We start from the raw sequence: 23,326 nt of genomic DNA on the forward strand, positions 1-23,326 counted from the left end.
CTAAGGACTCTTTAGCCAGATCGCTGGCCGACTTAACCGCCCATCTTGGAGGACTTAAAGCCAGGGTCAATGAACTAGAATACATAACATGCGAACAAACGCACAATACCGAACTGCTCACGGAAAGGGTGGGGTCGATTGAGGAGCATCTAGAGGACATCTGGGTAAAGCAGGCAGACTTTGAAAATAGGTCAAGGAGGAATAACGTGCGTCTTCAGGCTGTTCCCTCTGCAAGCCTCGGATCAGGAATTGTCTGGCGTTCGGAAAGTTTTCATAATTGTAGGTAATTTTCCTTCCATGTGGCAACCCCCAAACTTTTTGCTGTTTTACACCCCGATTTAGACTTTGTTGGAGAAGCGCAGCCTTCCGCTGCACTCCTCTGGGCTTTCACTCCATTCTTACGGGGAAACTGACATGCTCTTAAGACAGTCAGTACCGGGAGACTTCGTTTCCCTTAGTCCTTTCCTCATGTTGCAGCTTTTGAGCAACATGAAACAAGAGTGCACCGTAACTTACATTACCACGCTCTTGGGTCTCTAGTCATTCCAAAGGCCCTAGAAACTCTCGCTGGACTTCTGAAATGTGCAAGTGTGTCACAGACGGGACTGGTGGCAGCCATCGTTTGTGTTTTGAACCCCTTTTTGCCATGTTAACCGCGCTTCCTGCGTTTGGCCCAAATGGGTGGCCTGGCCTCCAAAATGGCCATGCCACGAGGTTCTTTGTCCTGTCAGCTGACCGTCTTGCCCCTTCACCTTCCCCCAGGTCGAGCCGACCCGGGCCAGTCCTTATTTGGTCATGCACTTTCCCGCGAAACACAGCGCTTTCGCAGCCTTCTGCATGCCTTGTGTGTGCCTTCAGGATGTGGGCTGGGATGTCTGTTCCCAATACACATCCTGGGTGCCAGAGAGTCTAGAGTTTCTTGAATGCCTGGGACCACTGTGGTCCGTGATGGGTCCACGTATGGTGCAAGTGTTTTGTGAGCAGATCTCCCATTGGGTCCTCTCCGTTTTGGTGCAAAGGGAACTTAATAAGAGAAGGCTGGAAACACCACTACCATGTTGATTTCCTGAGTTCTCACGAACAAAGGATAAGGAGCCAAGTATCCTGCAACTAAGAAGCTGAGTTGAGGAATCGCTGGTGACCCGCGGAAGGTTTGGCACCCTGCACTGCTGTTGTCCTGTGAGACCCCTCTGCCTCTGATCAAACGAGAAGGCCTGTACTGGCGCTTCGACCCTTTAGAATAGTGGGAACAACTATTTGCGGCATCTTCACCAAATCCTGTACGTAAGCCTTCGGAAGTTTCCCTGGGCCATCCAGTGGACTGACCAGCCTACACAGGAACCTTGCTCTGTCACTGCCGTCTGGTTACTGATAATCCCGTGTCCTCGGCACTCTCACACGATTCGTACGCTTGGCCTTTCCAGGTCTGAAGTGAGACGTGTGCTTTGGGACCGGAATACACGCGGTTGCCGAGTTGCCCTGCTGTGGTAACAAACCTGTGCATGTTCGCTGCATCTGGGACACACACGCCCCTGACTCCTGCTGTCGCGGAATCTACACGGCGTCGAGACATCCTGCTGATCGCATCTGAACTTGCCAGTACCGAAACTGAACCGGAGAAACCTGGGTCTGCCTGCATCGGGGACAGGTGAGTAGTCAATACCCTAACCGGTCGCCTTCCCACAGAAGCCTGTGGCTTTCCATCTCTGTCGTAAACAGCAACCCGCACTTGTGCCCTGCTTCTGCCCACAAGTGGAGGCCGCGCTTGAGTAGCGGGGAACTGTTCATCATCGTTTTGTTCACCTCTCTGAACTGCCTGATCTCCCTGAAGAGACTCCTTTGCCCGTTGGCACCCGCGTGTGCAGGTACTTTTGAGCACAAGGCTCCACTCTTCGTGGGGCTCGGACTTCCTTCTAGTTAGGTGGCCTCTGATGTGAAACTGGGTCTAACGATTACTTGCACTGCCTGTTTTTCTCCTCATCTAGGTGGTCTGCATATTTCATGCTTCCAACTCTTTAGACCCCTTAGTCATATATATATATATTGTATTGCTTATGATGTGTTGGTTTACTGGAGTTTTACTGTGATTCTTTACTATGGTCGATGTTACAAATGCCTTGTAATAAATGTGTCTATATTTTTAATAGAACACCTGTCTGGAGTAATTCGTAAGCGTCCTTGCTTTGTGTGCTCATTGCGGGCTTTCAGTCACCCTCACCCCTCTTGAGACCTAGTCTTGACCGCCGCCTTCGCTACCCTGATTGGTCTGGCTTGTCCAGAGGTTACCCTGTTCCAAGAAACTAGGCTGGCCTTCTGAACCTCTGCCCCTCCAGGACAGAGTTCAGAAATCCATCTTAACATCGGGCTATGTAAGCACTTTGTTCCAGTCTCTATTGAGCCTCCCGCCCTCAGACACTAATCTTAGACAGGGCCCATCGCATATACTCGTCGGCGACGCCAGACATTAAATTCACCACCCTCAATGTTCAAGGTATGAATTCCCCCTTAAAATTCAAAGCATTACTCCATAGATTAGCAACGCTTGACTCTGCATTCTCATTTCTCCAGGAAACTCACCTTCAACCTGCCGATGAGTTTCGCCTCAATAAACTCTATCCCACAACATTTTTTGCCTCCAGTGGCTTGAAGAAACGCGGGGTTGCCATCCTGGTGCGTAAGGGCATCCCCCTAAAGGCATTGAAGGTAGTCCGCGAAAGGGAGGGAAGATTTCTACTAATAGTGTCAATACTGTGGGGACGGAAAGTGACTATGGTCTCACTGTATGCTCTCGGAAACCCTGAAGCAGTATGTGGAGGGTGAGATAATTTTAGGCAGGGATTTTAATACAGTGGTCAACCCCTTTGACGTTGGGGGTAATGTCTTAACAAACGATCGGAAAAACTTCTTTGCTCCTGACATGCTTATTCCCCTGGCGATAGACATTGAAATTCTCCCGGAAGCTCTCTCATATCACGCCCCAGTAGGATTAGCACCGACAACCCCCCCAAGCCTCAAACCCCCCCCTCAAGCAGCCCCACTCCAAAAACCGCCCTGGCGACTAAATGATTTATTAGAGGACCTCTCAATTCCAACTCACATAGTGGAAACTTTAAATCTCTATTATCGAGAGAATAACACTGGCAAAACGGGCTGGAATGTAGTGTGGGATGCTGCCAAGTCAGTTATTAGAGGGCATCTGATTGAGCAAGCCGCACATAGGGGTTTTACAGTCTCAACTGGAGGTAGAGGCCCGCAGGCTCGAAGTAATACATAAAGAGAAGGGCTTGCGCCGCTCCCTGCGAGATCTACGCATAGCGAAGAAAGCGCACCACACAACAAGGGCTGCCACTACATGATGCGGGCAAAGCAATATTTTTACACAAATGGGAATAAAGCTAATAAATTGCTGGCAGCTAAATTAAAAAAGCAATCAAAACGGAATAGGATGGACATCTTGCGAGACTACACAGGCATAGAGGTTATCCTCCGAGGAAAGGAAAATCCACATTATGGAGAATTTCTTTAGGGAACAAGCAGCCCCCCCATGTCAGGGACTTACAAATTGCCGAAAGATTCATATTAAATGCACGACTCCCGCAAGTCCCACAAACCTTATGTGGCCCATTGGAGGACCCTATAACTGCCCAAGAAGTTGAAACTGCGATCAAAACCCTTCCCCTTGTTAAAGGCCCAATCCCAGACAGGTTCAGAAATAAGTTCTACAAAATTTTCAGAGCAGAGCTCACACCCCACCTCACGAATTTGTTCAACTCCCTGTGGGAAGCAGGATCTGACGATGGCAGAGTCGGCCACGACCCTGAGCTTTAAACCGGGAAAGGATCCAGCAGAATGCACATCCTATCGTCCTATAGCTCTCCTTAATTCAGATGCGAAGATATATAGCAAAATTATAGCTCGCTGCCTGGGAGAGGTTCTACCGCTAATTATAGACAAGACCAAACTGGATGTATCCAGGGCCGATTGGCATATAATATCCGTCAAGCTATAGACCTGGTGTCCCTGGCCCAGACAATCCCAGGCACTCTTGCTTCTGACCCTATATGCCCATAGGGCTTTTGACAGCATGTCCTGGGAATACCTGTGCCTAGTTTTAAAGGGTTTCGGCTTCAGCCCGAAATTCTCTAGGTTGATAGTCAAACTTTCAGATCCCATCAACCCATGTGCGAGTTAACTCGCAGTGGTCTACTCAGATAAAGTTAGGTACGGGAACTAGGCAAGGTTGACCCCTATCGCCATTGGTCTTCGCAATGGCGATGGAACCTGTAGCCCAGCATATTCGCCTTCATCCGAAGTTCCAGGGGTTTGAAGTCAGAGGGCAATGACATAAAATCGCGTTGTAAGCAGATGACGTGCTCCGCTTCCTTAGAGAGGCCCTCAGCTACCTTCCTGCCGTTATGGACTTCTTGGCCCAATTTGCTACGATCTCCGGGTTCAAGACAGATTCGGAAACATCTATGCTAATGTGCCTGTCAGAACCTCCTGCCACTTTCGACACTACAGAACACATATCCCTTTCAATGGAGGTCAACGTATATTGTGCGCTTGACCCCAACGTATGCAGGCCTGATGAAAGCCAACATTCCCAATCTCCTGAAGGAGTCCAGGGACTCCTTGCAAAGATGGTCAACGCAGGCGATATCATGGCTCGGACGCATTAGCGCAATTCAAATGTCCCTAACTCCCGAGGTAGTTTGCATAGAGCAGACACGGGATGGGGTGAAATATGTTGTAGGGGGCTTGGTGTATGGAGGTTCCCTTTCAGCAATCTTTGCAGGCCCATGTTAAGTAAGAATATCACTGCAGACAGCTCATAGGACACGAGCTACATGCCCTTGTGTGACAAGCAGAATGTGCACAGCTAAAAGGTTCCCAGGAGAATACAGCCGCAGCAAAGTTATTCTAAAAGATGTCATGATCTCTGCTTCCAAAAGATCAGGACTTGCCCGACTCCCTTGGAAGCAGACCCATAACCCGGGTTGCCAGCCAGTCCCAATTGGGACCTTTTGGACCCTGTCCTGGCGCCAGTGGCACCAGGCTCATAAAGATGCCCAGTCCCAGCGCTGGAAGCGCCGGGCTCATAATGCTTTGGTGGACTTACCTGCAGCAGACCATGCTGCTTACTTACCTGCCAGTTGAACCCCTGATCCTCTTCTGTTTGGGACTACTTTTCCTGTTGGGTGGGGCAGGAGCCACTCCCTAGGTTCAGAACACTGGAACTCTTCTGGAAAGCAGGAACTCTTTTCTTACCTAGGCGTGGCTGTGGAAGGAGACACCTAAGCACTACAGGAGGCTATTTAAACCACACCCGATGGATGAATCTTGCTTTGTGTTATTCTGCATTCTCTGCAGCAGAACGCTCATCGTGTCTTCTGCTTCTGATCCTGGGCCTAAGGGAACAAAGGCTTACCATCCTGGAATCCAGTCTTCAGCAGCACCTGTAAAGACAAAGAAAGAACAGGTTAGCACTACGGTCTTCAGTGGCTGCGCATCTCTTACCTGGTCCATCTGCTGTCACCAACGTCTCGCGCTGTATTCCGGCATCTGAAAGACAAAGGCTTACCTACTCTTCGCATGCTCCGGAGGCCTTGGGCGCTGCATCCCGCATCTGAAAGACAAAAGAAGGTGCGTTTAAAGACATTGGGCAACTTTATTACTCACGTGCCATTACTCCTTCCCACGCCGAATCCAGTGGGTATTCCAGCACCCTTCAGCTTCTCTAAAGCTCCGAACTTGTACCTGCAAGATAAAAGGGACAGTTAGTGCGCATCGTGAAGCAGGCTACAAGCGCTTACTTACGTGCTTCCAGGCGCTTCTATTCCTCACGCGGGTTCGATCCTCAACTCTCATCAGCCCGCCATCGCCGGAACCCTGCAAAACAAGAGATATCATTACAAAAGACTTAAGACATTTGAAGTGCCCAGAATTTACCGTTCGTGCAGTTAACGACGGACAGCAGTCCTCTGAGGTCAAGAGACCTGCAACCTTATCCAGTGAAGAAACTGGTTACGGCACCCTGCCCCGAGGCAGATGGAGAGCTCGACGTTCACTTACCTAAGGTGAGGGCGTTAACCTTTGGGGTTCTACAGGAGAAGAGAAAGGGAAGAGGAGAGGCACCCAATAACCCCAGTTCATTAATCCCATATTTTCTATCTGCAGACATCTTACTCTTCGAGTCAAACATACAGTGCACAGAGGTCCAGCCCAAAGAGCCAACCGTGTGTTACACATCACCTTTGACGATACGGCATTCACCCAGTCAAGACCGGCGCCTCTGCGGGAATCAGGTGAGCGTTACAAAGATACTTTTGAGGCCAATGAGCTAGGCACCTGGGTGCATGAGGAGAACTGACAGAGAAATAGAAATTAAATACCGTTAATTAAAACTAATGCCATGGTGTGGCATTGTTTTTTCAGACCACACTTGGCAGCAAGGCGTGATAAGGGAACTGGGGCGGCTGGAGCATTGGGATTGGGGTTATGGTGTGGGGAGCCAATCAGCGCAGGGATGTTTCGGTGTCCCATGGATGCAACATTGTACAGTTTCCATTGCTGAGGTTCGCGTGGCACACCATTGGTCTGTTTCGGTGTGTACAGCTTGCCGCTTGCCCCCCTCAAGCTATTTTGTATATTGGACATTGCCAACCAATAGCACACAAATGCTCCTTGACTGTACAGTACAATCACGTAATTGAGGGGCGGTGTGGGAAGGTCTATGATGTCACAAGGTGTGTTACTGTAACTCTGCAAGTTGTAGCAACCAATTAGGATCAGTTAACTTGTATTTGGATATAGGGGACTCAGTTTTTCTGACTGGTCTTGAAAATTAAACTAAAATGTATGTTAATTGGACATATTGCATATAAAAAAAGCTCAGCTGAGCTCTCCTCCAGGCCATCACCAACAAGTTCTTTATGGGGTGTGGCGAGGTGGCCTTTAGACGTGAGAACACTGATTCCAACATACGCAAATCGTGGACTAAGGGTTGGAGTGGGGCACTGAACACCATTCTGGCCAGTGTCTGTCTCAGTGTTAAGGAGATTTCTCACACAAGTGCTAAATTCCCTCTACCTTGGAGCCCTCCAGCTATTTTGCTATATTTTGGGGCTTTGAACTTTTCATTTTCAATGTGTTTTACTTTTGTTATCTTTGGTTATGGTGTTTTTAAACAAACTCCATGGCATCATCTTGTTCTGTGCGTCACACAGCACTTTCAGTGCAGTGGCACAGGGGTCTCTTTCAGACTCCCCAAGGTTTAAATAGCTTCTCTGGGACCGACTACTGTCTCCCAGAGCATGTAAAGTTAAGTTGACTTTGCTAGTCTCTTTAAAATTACTGACCTGGGAGCCACCAGGGGGCGCTGAGATGTGCTGACGCTTCTCAGCCGATCTCCTCCCCAGGGCGCTGCATTTATGAGCTAGGAGCCCCCCCAGCCTTCATGTAGCCTGGCCCTAACCCCCCCCCCTGGAGGCATCGGACGGCGTCAGGAATTGGAGGAGCAAAACTCTGGTGTTTTTTCGGTGCCGGAATCACGGAGATTGCAGCACTGTGTCTGGAGAAGCTCGGAGCCTGGTGAGCGTCTCCATTGTGAGACCCACGCGGGCCTGGCCTGCCGCGCGGTGGGGGAGGAGCGGAGTCCTGCGGATGGCTGTGGTCTCATAACGCTGATGAAGACTGTACCCCAGTGCAGTGAAGAGTCGTAGCGGGAGGTCTCCCGCACTGCAGGAGGCGGATCTGGCGGCCGGAGCCTACAAAGGGATTCGACACGGGAAACACCTGGGAGAATACGGCCTTTGTAAGGCCTGTGCCGTCAGCCGCGAGTGGTGGACTTTGGCGCGTTGGATGCGGGTCCTCTGGCCTGTTCCTTGGGACTCGGCAGTGACAGAGTGGAATTTAAACTCGGGGGAGGTGAGAATCCGGGGGCTGCAGAGGGGAGCCACATGCAGAGCCTGATTGTAGTCGGCCGGTGCCCGGGCTCTGGCTCAGTTGCGGCCCTCTCCCCCCAGCTGTGTGGCCTTGCATTATAAGTCTTCTCACCCCCCGACCGTGAGGATCGTTGCTAGATGAGCGTCTCCATTGTTGGGCGGCGGGGAGGAGCTGAGGCCTGTGGTAAGTTGCATCCTGTTGCAACCCTCTGGAGGACCCTTGTTCTACATTGAGTGCAGTCGGCGGCAGAGGTGGGACCCCAGGGCTGCTGGCTGCGGAACGTGTGCTTATGCGCCTTGGGTCTGCGGGGCCCCGAGACAGGAGTCTCTGGGCCGGTGCTCGTGGACCCAGTGCCAGCGGAGGCGAAGACATCGATCAGTGGGGGAAGAGACCTGTTAACCTCTTACACTGCCATACAGTAATATACTTTTCCTTTCAATGGAGCAGTCCTCCCTCATTTAATTGAGCTCTTCCGGTTTAAACAGGCACCTGCAGTTTGATGAAAGGGTGGCAACGTGGTGGAGTAGGTGTATATTATACCAAGAGGAGTTTGGCTAACAATCTTAAAGGGCCCCAATCGGAGTGGAGCGAGCCGGCTCCACTTTCTTTGGAAGTTTACCGCCTGGGTCTGAAGAGTGCCTCGAGGTACTAGTTTTACTGGAAGTGGGGTTCTTGTTGATGGTTGCCCGACCACGCCCCCCCTCTATTGGAACAATACACCCCTGGAGAGATTGTGAAACCCAGTCGGGCCGGGGTCCTTTTTGGCTGCAAGTGTCCCACTTGCTCAGCTCCTCCTGGGTCCCCGGACCATGCGCTTCCATCTGCTGTAACTGGGTGTCCACATGCTTACTGCGAGCGGAGGGGGACCCTGTATGGTACAGAGTTTGTGGCTTTGGTGTACATTGTGACCTGAAGTACAGAAGTTGAGCGGCTGAACCTGGTGTCTTTTTTGCTGAGTATCCAAGGGGATAGGGTATACCAGATTGGAGGTTGCTCTGGAACTAGATGCTTGGGGTGCAGGCGCTGCAGAGATTCAGGCGATCTTCCCCTCAGGATACTATTCCCAGTATGCAGGATGCAAACCAGCCTGGAACAATGGACACTTCTGACATGAGTCGTAATATGGTTGCTTTGTTGGAGGAGATCCGTGGCTTTCGTGCAGATATCAGCAAGAGACTAGATTCCCTTGATAAGAAAGTGGACGATGTGGAGGACCACGTCCAGGCTCTTGAAGCTAACCAATCCGCCGCCGACCTTTTTGAAACAATTTGACCTGCGTCTTGTGGATCTGGAGAGAAGGGAGGAAAAGATTTTGCTCATACTGGATGATTTATAAAATCGAGAGCGTCGCTCCAATCTCAGATTCCTTGGGGTTCCAGAACAGGAGGGGGAGACAAGCGGACATTAGGCAAAATATCTAGGAAATAATTAGCTCCTTATTTGGGGGTCAAAATACTGATGTTCCTACCATCGATAGAGCTCACAGAGCTGGAGGCCGCAGGGGTGACCCTCGCTCGATCCTGGTGAAGTTTCATTACTTTGTTGAGAAATCCAAAATACTGGAGCTGGCCCGTAAGGGAGGTACGATTGACTGGAATGGTGCCAGGGTATCCATATATCAAGATCTGTCTGCGTTCACTCTAGCTCGCCGAATATTTTGTGGCCCTCTAAAGAAGTGGTTGCAGGGCAAAGGGGTGCGATATAGGTGGGGGCATCCCTTTTCGCTCCCTTGAGTTTAATGGCGATAAATATGCTCTTGTATCAGAAGCAGATCCAGAGGGCGATGAGCGAATTGCTGAGCGATCCTCCTATGGAGCAGCAAGCAGTTGGTGAAGGATCCAGCGAGGGTATTCGTAAAGAATCCTCGGGGTTTCTGGGGCGGCGGCGTATCCGGGGACACAGGAAGTATTGTTATTGTTATTTTGCATTTACATAGCGCCTTATATGCCATTGGTATGGTCTGAAGGCGCTGGTAGGTTGAACGCCCTTGGGAACCGAAGTTCAGATCAGTAGAGAGAGTCAAAAGGTGCGTGTGAGCACCGAGTATGTGTGCAGCTCGTGTGGCATTGGTGTAATAGCTGCTTCTTAGCCATAGGTGTGGTGATTGAGAGATCAGGAGTATGTGTTCGTTCTGGCAGGATTCATCCAGACCGGATGTGGCTGCGTTAGGCCTGGGGAGAACGACTGGTTGGGAGTGGGTAACCAGCAATGTTTACTTAGAATGATGTGGAGTGAGCGGCGGATGTTGGTATGAGAACAGTTATACCGAATGGTGTCATAGTATCCCTGTGTTCTAGTTGAGTGATGGTGTAAAGGAGAGAGTAAGCGTGGTGATGTGATATGATGGGTTGTATGGTCTTTCAAACGTTCTCTGCATTCCAAATCATACTATATATGTCCCGCAGTCCGTTCCATTCTACGCACTCATCAGTATTGGATGCAATCTGTGCTTGTTCATTCTACGATCTCGTCCGCTCTACGCAACACATCCATCTAGTCTGGCACTCGTTCGTTCCGGCATTCATCTGCTGTATGTCCTCGCATGCACTATGCGTTCACCTGTTTTACGCACTCATCCCCTCTACGCACTCGACCCCTCTACGTATTCATCCCTCTACGCACTCATCTGCTGCCCGCACTCATCCGCTTTAAGGACTCGTGCTTTACACGCATTCAACAGCAATATCCTGTTGCATATATTCATCTCTACACTGATCTGTTCTATGCCTTCATCCGTTCTGTACACTCATTCTCACTACACTTATCTACTCATCCGCTCTACCCACTTATCAGGTCTATACATTCATCTGTTCTATCCACTCAACCGTCATATATACTCATTCCTCCCCTCTAGTCACACATCTCTACACACCGGTCCACTCTACGCACTCGTCCCATTTTGCGCACTTATCTGCTCTCCGCCCTCATCCGCTTTAGGCACTTGTGCTTTACACACATTTAACAGCATTATGCTGTTCCATATATTCATCTCTACACTCATCTGTTCTATACCTTAAACCATTCTGTACACTCATCCTCACTGTACACTTATCCACTCATCCGCTCTATCCACTCATCCGCTCTATCCACCCGCCATATACAATCATCAGATCTATACACTCATCTGCTCTATACATTCGTCCGCTCTGTACATTTACAAGGTCTGTACATTCATCTGCTCCAGTGATCTACAGACTCTCCGTACTTCCATATTCATCCGTTATCAGTACTCATGTGCTCTACATACTCATCTGCTTCACGTATTCATCTGTTCTACACACTTATCCGTTATACGCTCATCCGTTCCGGACATTCATCTGTTTTACGCTGTTCTTCCACTCATGCATTCTTCCACTCAGCGCATTCCTTTGTCCTACCGGATTTATCCATTCTAACCAATTCATCCGCGCCATTCATTTCGTTCACTCCGCATGCATTCTGTTAATTTCAGGAGTTTAAAATTACTTTACTGTTTCCGTGTGATTTACTCTTAATAATCCTTTCACTGCTTTGATCTACTTTTATTTGTTTAATTCTGTTTGCCCTTCTAGTTTATATTAGGGGTTGTTAGCTGTTAGTTTCTCGCATCAGGTGTTTTGACGAATTGGTGTCCTCGAGTTGCTGTTGGTCTGTTTGGGTTAGTTTGGTACGGGTTGGTTATAGGGGAAGAGCCAGGTTTTCAGCAGTTTGCGGAAAGACATTAAATCCTCCGTTAGGTGGATGTGGGGTGGGAGTGAGTTCCATAGCGTGGGGGCCAAGGCTGAGAATGATGATCCGCCTAACCTGATCGAGTTTGTCTTCGGTATGACTAGGAGACCGGCTGAGCTTGATCTTAGGGTGCGTGGGGGGTGGTAGGGTTTTAGCTTGTCTTGAAGATATTGAGGTCCGGTTTTATGTAGTGCTCGATGGGAGATGCACAAGGTTTTGAAGGTCACTCTTCGGGCTACTGGAAGCCAATGCAGCATCTTAAGGGCTGGGGAGATGTGGTCCCTTGGGCCGAGCGCAAGTAGCAATTTGGCTGCCGCATTTTGTGCTCTTCGGAGTACACGCGTACCAACTGAATAAACTCCAAGGTATAGGGGGTTTCCGTAGTCCAGTCTTGATATAACGATTGATTGGACCGCAGAGCGTCTGTTGGCAAAGGAGAGATATGGAAAGATGCGCCTAAGGGTTTTAAGATGGTAGTGGCAAGACTTTTAGACGTTGTTGACTTGGAGCGAGAGGGTTAGGTTTGAGTCTACGGTGCATCCAAGCCGTTTTACTGAATTTGAGGGTGTCAGGGAATTGCCCATGGCAGAGGCCAGGGTAGCGGGTGCAGAAGAAGTTCGGTGTTGCCACATACCATGATTTCAGTTTTGGAGGGGTTTAGCAAGAGGTGGTGTGTGGTCATCCAGTGATCTATGTCGAGGAGGCGAGGTCGGGTTGGCAGTTGGGTTTTGAATTCAGGAGTTTTAGGATAAGTTGTGTGTCATTGGCGTAGTTGTAGCACAGCATATTGTCGGAGCGGATTATTTGTGGGAGGGTGGACATATAGAGGTTAAACATGAGGGCTGACAGGCATGCTCCTTGTGGAACTCCGGTGTTGACTGGTCGGGCGTGGGAAGCATAGACTGAGAGTAGGGTGATTTGGTTCCTATTGTTGAGGAAGGATGCTATCCATTTGAGAGCGTTTCCACGGATTCCCAGGAAGTGGAGGCGGTCAAGGAGGATTTAGTGGTTGATTGTGTCGAAGGCGGCGGATAGGTCAAGAAGGATTAGTGCGGCGCATCCCGCAAAATCTGCAGTGTTTTTAAGGTCATCCCAGATTGAGGTTAGGGTGTTTTCGGTTCAGTGTCGGGCTCTGAAACCCGAATAAGCGGGGTCTAGGAGATTGTTGGCTTCGACAAAGGCATTTAGTTGGGAGTAGGCGGTTTGGTCAATGAGTTTGGCAAGGAACCTGGTGTTTGAGATGGGGCGGTAGTTTTTGGGCGTCGAGGGAAGTATTTTTTAGAAGAGGCTTGACATGAACAGTTTTGAACGCGTCAGGAAAAATTCCCAAGGAGAGGGAGTTTTTTTATGATGGATCTTGCGTGTTCCCCTGCGCAAGTAGATGCGAAAACGTCTTTGAGGGTTGCGGCTGGGCAGGGGTCCAGGGGTGAGCCGGATGGTTTGCGGGCAGAGAAGTTTGAGAGTGGATTGGATGGTGGGTGTAAGAGCTAGTTTGTTGGTTAGAGAGTTTGTTCTTTCGAGAGCAGTGGTGTAAAAGTGGAGAGCGAGTCCACAGTGATTGTGAGGGGGTGGGAAGGGTGGTGGTACAGGATGGTTTGGTGAATTTGGCGATGATTTTATGAAGTTCTTTGCTGGGGCTTTTACAGTTTAGGATTCGGGAGTTGTAATGGGCTTTTTTAGCTTTCCGGATTTCAGCCTTGTAGTGGCGATGGTGCTGGGCCAAGGTGGATCTGCTCAGGGCGGTTTTGTCTTTCCACCATTTGCATTCCAAGGATTTATATAGCTGTTTAGTGGTCTTCAGTTCTGGTGTGAACCATCTAGGAAAAAGGCCATGGCGAGCTGATGGTTTGCAAGAGGGGGTGTGCAGGATTAGTGAGGTGTTGAGCCATGAGTCAAAGGTGTCGGAGGTTAGGTGTTCATTGGGTGGGCGGGTAGAGTAAGGAGACTGAAGGAGTGCATTGGCTAGGTCGGGAAGGATTTTTAGTTTCTTCCAGCATTTGCATAGATTTGGAGGTTCTGGTTCGGGTAAGGGGAGCAGGTCGGGTGAGCGAATGGTGAAAGAAACAATGAAGTGATCGGACCAGATGATGGGGGTGGTGGGGGTTTAGATGCATCATGTTGTGGGAGCTGAAGATGGCATCGAGGGTGTGTCCTTTATAGTGAGTCAGCCCGTTTGTGGGTATGGAGGTTAATCGCATCTAGGCCGTCAACCAGCGAGTGGGTCATAGGGTTGGTGGGGATGTGAAGCCATATGTTGAAATCTCCTAGAAGGGTGAGGGTGGGATGTTTTAGTTGGAGGGTGGCAATAGAGTAGCAGAGGTTGTTTGAGAAAGGTCTATCGCAGCCAGAGGGTTTGTAGAGGATTAGCAAGCTGTGGGAGAAGAGGGGAAAGGGGGAGGGATAGTTTTTTTTTTTAACGAGGAGTGGTTCGCAGGAAGGAATGGATGGCTGGTTGTCTATGATTGAGGCGTAGAAGTGAGACTTGAAGGCGATTGCTATTCCTCCTCCTCTAGAGGGACAGTTCAGTGGAATGAGGGAGTATTCTGGGGGGGGTGTGCTTCATTGGCAATAGGTGAAAAGTCGTCAGAGAACCAGGTTTCCGTGATAAAGACCAGGTCCGGATTGTCAGAGGCGAGGAGGTCAAAGATGCTGTGTCTTTTTTTGCTACAGATCGTGCATTAAAAAGGATACAATTTACTTCGGTACAGGAGGATGATGGAGTGGCAGAGGTGGGGGGTGGGAGGGGAGAGTGGAAACTGGGGACAGAGGCGGTGGTTGGTGGTCAATGGGAAAAGTAGGCGGGCAGTTGAGTTGGTGGGTTTGGGGAAGAGGGGTTGGACTGGTCTGATGGGTTGATTGTATTTGGGTCAGGGGATTTGAAGGTGGGGTGTGGGGGGTTAGGCGTTTTGGTCAGTGAGAATTCGAGGTGTGAGAGGGGTTTCAGGCAGGTTGAGGCAGGGGGGAGGGTGGTGATGATCGAGATTGGGAGGATGAGGTGCTGGGTCGAGACAGGAGTGGCGATGAGTACTGAGAGATTGAGGGAGACCAGGTACGTTTTCTCTTCAGTGTTTTTGTTGCAGTTGGTGTGTGAGATAGGGGTTGGAGAGTGTTAGGCAGAAACCTGTTCAGTTCCCTTAGGGACCACTGCAAAAGATTTAAGACTACAGGTGTTTGGCAGTAAACCCACTTGGTAGCAGTCTTTACCACACAGATTCACTTGGTAGCTGTGGCTGAGCGGTCAGACTTCCCTCAACAAGAGTTAGGCAGTATGCAGAGTGTACACAATAGGTACAGAGACACAGTAGTACAAACAAACACTGACCAGAGCTTTGGTGTAAAAGTACATAATTATTTATTTAAAAACACTTGTAATTTAAGTCTTCGTGAGAAACACCACTTATTTTTAGACAAAGGTGAGCGCTTAACATAAGATGACACTCTAATAAGGTGTAAAGAAAGGGAGGAAAAAGGCAGAGTTAAGGAAGCACACAAGTTTCAATACTTTTACAAAGAACCACAGTAAGGCAGGATAGGCAGAGTTCTACTGGAGAGCAAGGAAGTCAATTGCAAGACCCACTATTGGAGAGAGCAAGCAGAAGGGGTCCAGGTTCACACAGTGGGGTTATGCCCAAAGAGTCTTGTAGATCATTCGTACAAAAAGGATGAAATTAAAGTCAGGCAAAGTTAGCTAGGTTGTCCCAGTCCAGGTTAGAAAGTCAAGGCTTTACTGTCACCCCGAACGATTGTCGCAAGGGAAGCCAGGCGGGACACAGTACCTTAAGTGTGAAGGACGCTCCAGCGGGGGCAGTTGTTCCTGGCAGCAGGTGCAAGTCGGTGTTTCGTCCAGAGGAACAAGAGGTCTCGCCGGGAAGGAAAGAGGAGGGTTGTTGCACTGCCAGGGCAGAAACCAGCCGCGGAGTTCTCCGGTTAAAAGGTACTACCCTTCCCTTCGAGGTAGTGGTAAACCGTGGTATTCCGGTTGCCGGGGTGCTTGGCACGGGCAAGGCGGCCACGAGATGCTTCAGGAAGGTGAAAAGAAGGCAAAACTGGTTATCCCCACCAGTCAAAGGAAGAAGACTCTCCGGACTGGAGATCTCCTCTGTCGTCGGGAAAAGTGGTGAGACGATTCGGCAGGGCTCCACCGGTGGGGTCGTCGTTGCAGGTCGGCTAAGCTTCTCCCTCCTCAGATTCTTAGGTCCTGTGGCGACTTCTGAAGTTCCAGTCCCCAAAGCCCTGCTTTTATGCAGCACACCCCCATTCACTCAGCCTAGCTGTCAATCAAACATAAGTGGTGAGCCGGCCGGCTCACCACTTGGGCCAATCACACAAGAGTGTGACTTGAGTTACCAAGGTAACTCAGTCCAGGGTGTCTAAACCCCCTCCAGACAGAGTGGCACCACTTTTGGAGGATTCAGTGGAGAAGCCTGCCAAAAAGTGGAACAAAGGGCTCGACTTGGGTTGGAGTCACAGAAGAGAACAAACGCCATTTTAGAATCGAATTCTGGCAAAAAATACCAACCGGTGAATTAATATTAAATAAACTGGCGGTATGTTCGAGGCTATAAGAATTAAATAATTAAAGTTGGTAGCCTCGAACAATGGGAAAATCCCATAGAGACATATTCGCGGTCGAATATAAAAAGTATCCACTGCCACCAGCCAAAACTCGATCAGGGGGGACGGAGACGTGCCCCCTTGAACAATAGAACCCGGGGCAATCGAACTGCCCCGACCAGTACATCCACAATATGATGGTTTGTACTGGTTTCTGTTCATAATTTGGGACTAGCAAAGCCAATGGTGACTTTACATGCCCTGGGAGACAGTAGTCAGTCCCAGGGTATGGAGTCTATGTTGGGGGGTCGCTACGACACCCCTAGGTTACGGCACAGAGGGTGCTGTGTAACCCACATCAAAAAAACACATGAGACCCCATGGAGTAAAAGACCCCATAGCCCATTAAACACATGGAAAGTTAAAGGAACACCTCAAATCATGTCTAAGAGTGGGAGCAAAAGAATCTCACTCTTAGCAGGAGAGAAAAAAATAAACCCCCAAAAAATCTGCTGGGGGACTCATTAGGTTTGGGAAATTAGCCTTACAGAGAATTCTCCCTAACAGAGGGGGGTGATGGTGGCAGTTGAAGTGATGGGAGGGGGGGGGGGGGTGGATGGTTTTGGCGGACTGCTACTCGGGAGAGCGGGGGGGAGCAGGTATGATAGTAGGCGGGTGGGTTGAGGGGATGGGAGGAGCAGTGGTCTTAGGATGGTTGGCTCGCCATCGTGCCCCTCTGGCTTGGTGTTTGGCTAGGGGATGGGTAGAGGATGTGGTGGAGGGCGGGATGGTTTGGGGAAGGGAGGAGGGCGCAAGGGGATCATTTTCAGCGGACCTTGGTGGGTTGGGTGGACTCATGGTTTGGATTAATTTTGAACTGTGTTCTAGTTGGCGTTGGATGATTTCGTTCACACCTTCCAGTGGTATAGTTAAAGTGGGATGTAATTGTTCCCACTATGATTAACTGTACTACAGGTGTACCACAGCGATTATTCACACTTTCTAAGTTCAACTATACCACCGGGTGCCATTATTCACAGTTTCTAAGTTCAACTATACCACAGAGTGAGATTAATCACAGTTTTAAAATTCAAGTATACCATAGGGTGAGATTATTCACAGTTTCTAAGTTAAACTATATCACAGGGTAAGCTTATTCATCGTTTTTATGTTCAACTATATCACAGGGTGAGATTCAGAGTTTCTAAGTTCAACTATATCCGTTTCCATTTAGACTTTCAGAATGCAACTAGACCACTCATATGCTATTAGGCAGACTTTCTAAATGCAACTAGACCACTGATATGCTATTGGGTGGACTTTCTAAATGCAGTTATACCACAGATATGCTATTAGGCAGGCTTTCTAAATGTAACTAACCCAATGATATGATATTAGGTGGTCTTTCTGAATTCTACTGGGCGACAGTTCTGTATTAGGCAGACTTTCAAAATGCAACTACACCACAGATGGACTATTAGGTGGACTTTAAGGGCAACTAGATCACAGATATGCTTTTAGGCACACTTTCTAAATGCAATTACACCACAGTTACACTTGAAGTTCAGAATCCCCCTGGCAGAATTAATAGCAACCAGAAGTGACCTTCCACGATAGAATCGTCAGCGTCGACATAGGCTCAAACGGCGGCTTCATGAGAGCTGAGAGAACCACATTGAGACTCCATATCGGAGCAACGCTCTTCTACGGGGGAAATGTCCTAAAAGGTCCCTTGAGAAAGTGTTTGACCAACCTGTCACTGACCAGAGGTGTAGAGTTGCGCCATCTCATGAACCCGGAGATGGCAGCCAAATGCACCTTGATCGACAACGCCAGGCCCCCTCCCCTTTGCCCAAAGCAGAAGATAAGGGAGAATCTGAGCTGGTGACACCTCTAAAGGCTGCAAGTCAGGCTGCTCTGCGCACCAGGCACAGAACCTAGTCCATCTTTGTCCCCAATACCCATTGGTAGATGGCATCCCTGCAGCCGCCAAGATCCAATGACAATCTGGCGGGACCCCCAGATGTACAAATTCAGAGTGGTCAGGTGCCACGCTGTCAGGCTGAGGGATGCCAGGTCGTGATTCCACACCTTTCTGTCCTGAGATAGCAGATCCGGTTCCGACCCCAGATGAAGCAGGTCGTCCACCGCGAGGTGAAGCAGATCCGAGAACCAAGTTTGCCTGGGCCAGAATGGGGCCGCCGCCACCACCACCACGAGCCCTCTGCACTGGACCTTGCGCACCATCTGGATCGTTTTCCGGATCAGAGGAAACTGAAAACTTGTATGCGAATAGGCCAGTGCATGAGAAAGCATCTCCCTTCGAGTCTGGATAAGCCACCCTGCTGGCAAAGAGGGCACTGCTTGATTTCCGGGCTGGGAACAAGTCCAGAGGGGAGAAACCCCCCCCATTTTTTGAAAATTCGCGCCACTTGGGCGTCTTTCAGTTTCCATTCGTGCAACTGACATGCGCCTCTGCTGAGAGCATCTGCCTGAACATTCTGAATCCCTGGCAATTGGTATGCAGTAATGTGAATCCTGTGAGAATGGCCCAATGCCAGACCACCTGCGCCTCTCTAGGCAGGGGCGAACCAGCAGCATAGCCTCCTGTTGCACAGGGAGATGATCCAGAGTGGGGCCAACGAGCGACACATTTCCCTGTCGTAGCAGGGCATGATGGTCAAGGAGTTGGCTGCCTTGGCGCCTATCTTAAGCACCTTCTTGGGAAACGCATTCCGCTTACAGCCCTCACTGTCCGGGGGCGTCGCACACTTCTGACACTGACTGCGACGTGAGGCACTTGGGTGAAGATTCCGGCTGGGCTTCTCGGGGGATCCACTTCTGGGTCTGTGTTCCAGGTATCCGCCTGCCTGGGCGACAACGACACCGTCAACAGAGTGTCACAAGGAACACTATCAGGATCAGAATCCACCAGCTCCCCTTCTTCTGGATGGCCCCTGGGAGGGGTGAAACCTACCGCAGACTGCACCAGCGGCGGAACCGTATGCGACTTCTGTGGGAGGTCCTGGCGAGGGACACCCCCACCCTCCGTCTGTCGCGGCACAACTATCACAGTCTGGTACATGGGACCCACCAGGCTCAGAGGAACTGGGAGCCGTGCATCCAACTTTCCCAACAGCGACTGCAGCGTGCTCAGCACCTGCATGGATATCACAGAGTGCTGATTCACCAATGGATACTGAGGCGGGACAGCCCCCAGGCCTACAGACGTGGACGGCCTTATCTGCTGCAGCTCCAACGCAGATGGATCAAAAAACTGCTGACTTCTTCCGGGCGCGAGTCCAAATTATGTGTTTGGTCTTGAAGTATCTCCAACGGGAGAAAAGGCCCAAAGCCGGATCGTGACTGCCACGGTACCTCTGACACCAACGGATCACCATCGGGCCCCGGCAGAGCAGAGGAGAGGATTGCAACAGCAGCACGCCTGCCTCCGCGGTAGTCGACGAGGCATCCAGCCCAATGGTAGAAAGCAGCCCAACCACCGTTGACGGAGAGGCACCCGTAGACGGGCCCCCTCAGCGATGGAACCAACACCGCCACCGGCCTCGCAGTCTCCCAAGTCCAAGCGGACCGCTTCGTTGAACTAGAACGATACTTAGAAGACTCACGGCCAGAGGAAGACCTTTGGTAGTCCTTAGATGACGAGCGCTTCATTGACAAAGAAGACTCTCGGGACTCCTCCTTATCCTCTGCTGAGGACTTGAGCAATAGCGCCAACTTCTCTGGCCTGGATCTCACTTCCCTCGACTTGTCAGTCCTTGCAGGCTTGTCCAGAGAGGGGCACCCTGACCGTCTAACCTAATGCAACCTGGATGCAGAGGACTCACTGTCTTTCCCCACCTCCAATGCTGGCAGATCCGTGCGCTGCTTCTTAGAGGGGGGGGGGGTTCCACCGACTTCACCCTCTGGTGCAAAGAAGACACCTTCACCGCCGTAGTAGAGGACTTGCCCCCACGGGCCAATCCAACCTCCGAACCTGGGTAAGTACCTTCGTTGAGTCAGCAAATCAACCGGCAGTTGCGGTCCTTCAGCGTCTTCTGGGAGAAGCTTTGACAAATCTCAGTTGTCCGCGGAATGATTGGTACACAGTCCGCATGGCCATCCCCTTTGTAGATGTTCTTGAGGCCGCAGGTCTCACACGGCCAAAACAACTATTTTTTCTGGCCCACAGATGACATGATGGGCCTGCAAAACACAGAACAGCTAAAGCACATTTAGAACACGAAGAGCAATTTTCCTCGAGAGAAAACACAAGGTGATCCAACAGTTTGGAGACAGTTGAAATCTGAAGGGAAGCTGCGGGAGCGGGGCTATTTATACCAGACGTCCTATTGGTGCAGCCTAAAGTACCCAAAAAGACGCCGATATAACACGGTCAAGGTTTTCCATAGGAAAGCGCTATGTTAAAGTTACCAAGGATTTCCCAGCCTGACGGGAAATATTCATAGCATGTGAATCCATGAAAGATCCAATGCTGGAGAAGCAACCTTTTAAAGTCCAGTGCATTATCTCCACTGATGGAGGTGACCCAGGACCATACGGCTGACCGGTGGAGTGATACGATGTGTTTAGTGACTCCAACGCAGAAGCTGCTGCAGTGGTCGAGAACGGACAGGGTGGGAGTGTGTGATGGAAATCCAGTTTAAGGCAGATTCTGCTCAGCATGTATAGCTGCTAAAGTGCACCGCTGACCAGTGGTCTGGAGGGAAGGTCTTCATGAAAAGTGACATCCGTGTGCCAGTATTCCCAGTGGGAAAAGGCAGAGAGAGGCGTGTAGGCCTGTGATTTGGGACAGACTGCAGATCCGGATTTCATATTTGCTCTTGCTTGAGCACAGCTATTAGTCATTCGGGTCCTGCTGCCTGCTCTTGGTCCACCTCAGAGCTGGCACAGGGGTGCTACGAAATGTCCTCGTGTTTGTGTTGTGCACTTACCTGAGAGGGACTAACCCGTCAGATGCCATTTGGTGAAAGGCTTTTAGATGCAGGTGATATCAATGTGAGGAACCGCCAACTGGCAGGGCTGTAGAAGTCCTATTTTTTTTATTTTTTATAATAAAATGATTTGGACAAGTCCAACTCAGAAAGGGTAATCCCATTCCTCCTTCATAAACTCGATGCCAAAAGTATAGTGCACACAGTGCCCTGCTGCTACAGTAACATGTGGCACAGAGCAGGCTTAGAGGTCACAGGTGCCAATTTGACAGCTGCAGAGACAGCAAAGGCTCTGCAGCGCAGGGGGCTGCATTTTGATGCACCTCTGTTCCAAGATCCCATAATTAGGAGTCTACTGTCCTGGTGGCATATAAAACCTTAAATATAAGCCATATATGAGTTAGGGTAGGGTGGATGTTATATATCATAATTACTACAGCCACACCACACTGGTATCACATGTGACAGACCTGTGAGCACAGCTCAGCCGTGGAAGAGTATGTGCATTCCCCCTGCCAGACATTCTTGCGTCTCCCAGAAATACTGTAGCTCTGGGCGTTGCCTCGCTTTGTTCCTTTGTGAGGGCCAGAGAGCCACTCCACAGGAAGCTGTCCTGGGAACAGGCATCAAAGGCCACACCCATTCTCAAAAAATGTGTAGCCTCACACCAGGGTGCTGCATACCAACACATTAGTGTGGGGCTAGAGTAGACCAAGGGAGCTCCTTACAGCTGGAGAAAGATTCTACTTTCTCGATCTTTCCTTCCTGTCCCAGCCACTTCCTGTGGCACAAAGCACATTGGCTGTGATGCCAGAAGGCAAAGACCAATTGACTTCACAACAGGGATTGGACACTTTAAAGCAGGCTTGCTTAAGTCTAATCGTCTGTGAACATTTGCCTTTAAAAAGAAGGGGGTCACCCACTGTTTTTTTAAATCATCTCTAGACTTTCAACCTTCAAGAAGATTTTGTTGGACCCTGTTGGGAGAGCAGTCCTTTCCACAGTCCTGAGGTGAAGAGGCAAACTGTCCCCCAATCATCCCAAGGGCACATTGGGGTGACCTGCGGCTAGAGCAAGACCTGCCTCTCTGCCATCAACACCGGTACCCAGGACCTCCGCGTGCCGAAGGAACTCTGCAGGTGTGTCACATCCTTCACTGTGTTTGGGAGACCGAGAAAGGACAACTCTTGCCCCGAGAACCTGACGTGGGACTCTCGGCTCCTGAGTCCAAGACAGCCAGGATACCTGCTCTATGGCCATTGAACCAAAGCGCCATGATTCGCGCTCGTTAGACACCATCTCAAACCAACAGAACTCTCCAGAGCTGCCTTTGGCACGGACCACTTTTAAACCGCATTTCCGCCAAATCAAACAAGTTCACCGCTGCCAAGCACCAGCTCCAGAGCTACGTTGCCTTGACTTGAACAAATGGGCATCACTGCACTGCCTTGCTGAGTCACCTGTCTCTCCAGGGGAAGATGAACCTACCGTGGAATACTCCTCCAAACCACCTCCTATCTCCTGGTTTCGAACAGACTCGCCTGCGCATCCAGTCACCGGCTCCAATGCCTTCTAGCCGTGACCACTGAACCTGGTGATCATGATACACATGGATGAGTAACACTTTGAACAGCATCATCCTTCTCTCCCACCCCTCCTGGACACCTGCTTGACGCTGCACTGCCGTAGTTTGAACCGTACTGCTGAACAGCACAAAGAAGCCTAGTTTGCGGTGTCAAACCACCAAGTCATTGCAAAGCTATTATTGACCGATAACGGCCCTGTGGTCCATTTTGACCCCTAGAGACTAGCTAGGTCGCATTAATCTTTCTTCAACTCAAGAACAACTACTTTTTCAACATTGTGGTTTTTATTGCCTTTTCTCCACCCGTCTCGTTACCCAGAGTGCTGCATCTTACATAGTCTGTTCTCTACAGCGCTGGGTGTTTTGCAGTGTACTTATTATTGCATATGGTGTGTTTAGGTAAAGCATATTGATTTGTATAGCACACTTCTTGGATATTTAGTTAAGACCGTTACACTTTGCTGTTTGTGTTGCTACGTTCCACATTCACACGCTCGAGAGAATAGCCTTCCCTTCACCCCGTTGGAAGTTGGCCAGAATATTCAGATCAGTTTTTTTGGAAGGTGAAGTCCAGGGTTTC

General features: G+C 50.0%; 1 protein-coding gene across 2 annotated transcripts in view; it reads right to left on the bottom strand.

The window, feature by feature from the left end:
- LOC138511145 (histone-lysine N-methyltransferase NSD2-like) overlaps positions 1–23,326 on the bottom strand; it is a 583,237-nt gene that overhangs the window by 179,189 nt on the left and 380,722 nt on the right. The gene's annotated exons all lie outside the window — the stretch shown is intronic.

Source organism: Ambystoma mexicanum, chromosome 6p, assembly GCF_040938575.1.
Source record: "Ambystoma mexicanum isolate Mex_15411 chromosome 6p, UKY_AmexF1_1, whole genome shotgun sequence".
NCBI classification, from domain to species: domain Eukaryota; kingdom Metazoa; phylum Chordata; class Amphibia; order Caudata; family Ambystomatidae; genus Ambystoma; species Ambystoma mexicanum.